This window comes from Balaenoptera borealis (assembly GCF_965194805.1).
Source record: "Balaenoptera borealis genome assembly, chromosome: 11".
NCBI classification, from domain to species: Eukaryota; Metazoa; Chordata; class Mammalia; order Artiodactyla; family Balaenopteridae; genus Balaenoptera; species Balaenoptera borealis.
The window spans coordinates 100,374,983-100,379,578 of NC_138868.1; the positions used below are offsets into that span (position 1 = coordinate 100,374,983).

Below are 4,596 nucleotides of genomic sequence, written 5' to 3' on the forward strand. Positions count from 1 at the left end.
GTGTGTGTGCGTGTGTGTGTCTGTGTGTGTAAAAGCACCTGCAGCAACTTGGGTACTTGAGGGCTTGCAAACTCACCTTTACTAGACCTTCTTTCACTGGCAGGGTCCTCAGCTCTCATATGCTCAGTGGCTTATAAAATTTCCCTGCTGCTTTACTACTGTCACTAACCTCCATGTTACATACTTCAGAACTGCTTTTTTTCTTAAGATGCTACAGTCCTTTAAGTAGGTTCCCCAAAGTGCTGCCTCACTCTCTGAGTTTACAAGTTCTTCTATGAAGAAAGTTGGGGAAAGTTCCCATGGTGTGAACTAGAGGGGTCTGATACCTATCCTGTGTGAACATCCCTTCCCACACCACAACATAGTGACTCAGATGATCTATGCACCTTAACTCTTATCCACCCCTAGGCAAGTTTCCCTCCTATCCCAGAAGCTGGGGAAATCTTTTCCCCACTTCTTTCTGGCATGCTTTAATTCCAGTGTCTTCTTTTTTTTGGGGGGGTACCAAATTACTTTATTTGAAGGAATGATACTAAGGAAAGGACTTGTAGATGTTTTGGTACAACTTACAGAAAAGGTAAAGGTAACCCAAACATGCATGCACTGCCTTGGTGACCAGGGAAGTCACTCCTGTGGCTACGGGAAGCCAGCCTAAGGCTTAGCTTTCATTATCACTATTTCCCAGGGTGTGCTTGTCAAAGAGATAATGTGCTATGCCAGATTCGGGGGCCCCCATCGTGCGCAAGTTGGTTACGTGGTCACCCAATTCTTTAATGGATTTCACCTGCTCATTCAGGTAATGAGTCTCAATGAAGTCACACAAATGGGGGTCACTTTTCTCAGTGGCCAATTTGTGCAGTTCCAGTAGTGACTGATTCACACTTTTTTCCAAGTGTAGCGCACATTCCATTGCATTCAGCCCATTCTCCCAGTCATCACGGTCTGGTTTCTTGATATCCTGCAGGAAGATTCGGCCAACCCGCTGGTTCTGCAGCTTCATCAGTTTCTCAGCATGTTCCCTCTCCTCATGAGATTGGTGAAGAAAGTATTTGGCAAAGTTCTTCAATGCCACATCATCGCGGTCAAAATAGTATGACATGGACAAGTAGACGTAGGAGGCGTAGAGTTCCAGGTTGATCTGGCGATTGATGGCGGCCTCCGAGTCCTGGTGGTAGTTCTGGCGCACCTGCGAAGGGGACGCAGTCGTCATGGCGGGCGGCTGAGGTGAGGCGGTGGCTGCGCGGCGCTGTAACGGCGGCGGGGACCTTGGGGCAGTCGGAGGGCGTTGTCAGGTGGTGGCGAGGGTTGGCTCTGAGCAGCCTGCCGGAGCGAGGGACGAGCGCCGGGTTCCGTCCAAGCACTGTTGAAGCAGGAAACCGCGGCAACTCTCCGCGAGGACTGTCAATTCCAGTGTCTTCTTACCCTATAAGAACACCAACTTCTCATACCATAAGACTCCCAGCAACCTGTTCCAGAGTTTCTTAAGTGGGCAAATAGAAACCTTTTCCCCATTTGTTGTTTGTTAAACAAATATTTGTAGGGTGCCTTTCTGAGCTGGGTATCTGTGGAGACAGAGATTAGTGTATTTTGGAGGTATTGATATATAACATTTGGTAGAGTCCAGAATAAATTCCATGTTACTGGCTTTAGCAATTGGTGTAGAAAGTGGTGCTGTTTACTAAGATAGGGAAGACTAGATTAAGAGGGGTTGGAGGAAGGAGACTGAGTTTTCTTTGGGCACGTTAAATTTGAGACATCTAAGGACAACTTACATGGAAATATTAAAAAGGCAGTTGAATATGCAGGTCTAAGGGCTCAGAGATGTCTGGGCTGGTAATTCATCAGCGTGAAGATGTTATTTAAATAAGGGCAATAGATGACATGACCTAGGGAGAGACTAGAGGGGGAAAGGAAAGAAGAGGCCTTGGAAATAAACCCTAAGAAACTCTAACATTTGGAGGTAGAGTAGAGGAGGATAAACTAGTCAAAGAGACTAAGAAGGAGCAGTCAGTGTGAAAGAAGAAAACTAAATGATGCCCCAGATGCCAAAAAGGAGGGAGAGGTTAAGTGAACCAAATGCTACTATGAATTTAAAATGAAAACAGAAGTATCCATTGGTGGCCTTCACAAGAATGGTTTCAGTGGAGAGCAGTGGAAAAAGAATCCAGAATGGAGTAAACTGAAGAGTGAATATTGAAAGAAGCAGAGGCGTACGTATGTGTGTACATGGCTATAGCAAACTGATTTTATAAGGTGTCTCAAGGAAGTTAGAGAATTTTGGTGGAAGAGGCAGTACCAAGCATCATCCCAACCAGTCGCGCCTAGGCCAGGGGGTGGCGTGCGGTTCGGGTCCTGGCCAAGCATCAGCTGTGAAGTGATAGAGGCAGAGTGGAATTCTATAAATGCAGTGCCTGTTCTGTGTCAGACCCAGGCAGGACTCTGGAGGGAAGGATGGTGGCCAGTAACCCAGCCCCTGATTTCCAGGAGGTGATGGTTCAGGGGGCAGGAGCTGTGTGACTGTCAGGGTCTTGGTGCTCCAGCCTGGTGTCAGGCCTGAGCCTCTGAGGTGGGAGAGCCAAGTTCAAGACATTGGACCACCAGAGACCTCCCGGCCTCACGTAATATCAATCGGTGAGAGCTCTCCCAGAGATCTCTGTCTCAATGCTAAGACCCAGCTCCACTCAATGACCAGCTAGCTCTAGGGCTGGACGTCCCATGCCAAACAACTAGCAAGACAGGAATACAACCCCACCCGTTAGCAGAGAGGCTGCCTAAAATCATATTAAGTTCACAGACACCCCAAAAAACACCACCGGAAGCAGTCCTGTCCACCAGAAAGACAAGACCAAGCTTCATCCACCAGAACACAGGCACCAGACCCCTCCACCAGGAAGCCTACACAACCCATTGAACCAAACTTACCCACTGGGCAGACACCAAAAACAATGGGAACTACGAACTTGCAGCCTGCAAAAAGGAGACACCAAACACAGTAAGTTAAGCAAAATGAGAAGACAGAGAAATATGCAGCAGATGAAGGAGCAAAGTAAAAACCCACCAGACAAACAAATGAAGAGGAAATAGGCAGTCTACCTGAAAAATAATTCAGAGTACTGAGAGTAAAGATGATCCAAAATCTTGGAAATAGAATGGAGAAAATACAAGAAACATTTAACAAGGACCTAGAAGAACTAAAGAGCAAACAAACAATGATGAACAACACAAAAAAAGAAATTAAAAATTCTCTAGAAGGAATCAATAGCAGAATAACTGAGGCAGAAGAACGGATAAGTGACCTGGAAGATAAAATAGTGGAAATAACCACCACAGAGCAGAATAAAGAAAAAAGAATGAAAAGAATTGAGGACAGAAAATGGTGAAAAACTGAAACCATTTCCACTAAGATCAGGAACAAGACAATGTTGCCCACTCTCACTGCTATTATTCAACATAGTTTGGAAGTTTTAGCCACAGCAATCAGTGAAGAAAAAGAAGTAAAGGGAATTCAAATCGGAAAAGAAGAAGTAAAACTGTCACTGTTTGCAGATGACATGATACTATACACAGAGAATCCTAGAGATGCTATCAGAAAAATACTAGAGCTAATCAATGAATTTGATAAAGTAGCAGGATACAAAATTAATGCATAGAAATCTCGTGCATTCCTATACACTAATGATGAAAAATCTGAAAGAGAAATTATGGAAACACTCCCATTTACATTTGCAACAAAAAGAATAAAATACCTAGGAATAAACCTACCTAAGGAGACAAATACCTGTATGCAGAAAAATATAAGACACTGATGAAAGAAATTAAAGATGATAAAAACAGATGGAGAGATATACCATGTTCTTGGATTGGAAGAATCAACATTGTGAAAATGACTATACTACCCAAAACAATCTACAGATTCAATGCAATCGCTATCAAACTACCAACGCCATTTTTCACAGAACTAGAACAAAAAATTTCACAATTTGTATGGAAACACAAAAGACCCCGAATAGCCAAAGCAATCCTGAGAAAGAAAAACAGAGCTGGAGGAATCAGGCTCCCTGACTTCAGACTATACTACAAAGCTACAGTAATCAAGACAGTATGGTACTGGCACAAAAACAGAAAGATAGATCAATGGAACAGGATAGAAAGCCCAGAGATAAACCCATGCACATATGGTCACCTTATCTTTGATAAAGGAGGCAAGAATATACAATTGAGAAAAGACAGCATCTTCAATAAGTGGTGCTGGGAAAACTGGACAGCCACATGTAAATAATGAAATTAGAACACTCTCTAACACCATACAACAAAAATAAACTCAAAATTGATCAAAGACCGAGAGGTAAAGCCAGACACTATAAAACTCTTAGAGGAAAACATAGGCAGGACACTCTATGACATAAATCACAGCAAGATCCTGATTGACCCACCTCCTAGGGAAATGGAAATAAAAACAAAAATAAACAAATGGGACCTAATGAAACTTAAAAGCTTTTGCACAGCAAAGGAAACCATAAACGATGAAAAGACAGCCATCAGAATGGGAGAAAATATTTGCATATGAAGCAACTGACAAAGGATTAATCTCCAAAA

General features: G+C 43.3%; 1 pseudogene across 1 annotated transcript; it reads right to left on the minus strand.

Moving 5' to 3' along the window:
• Positions 1-499: 499 nt before the first annotated feature.
• LOC309604859 (ferritin heavy chain pseudogene) lies at positions 500-1,405 on the minus strand (annotated as a pseudogene). The gene has a single exon. The product of its transcript is annotated as a ferritin heavy chain pseudogene (transcript).
• Between the last annotated feature and the right edge of the window lie 3,191 nt (positions 1,406-4,596).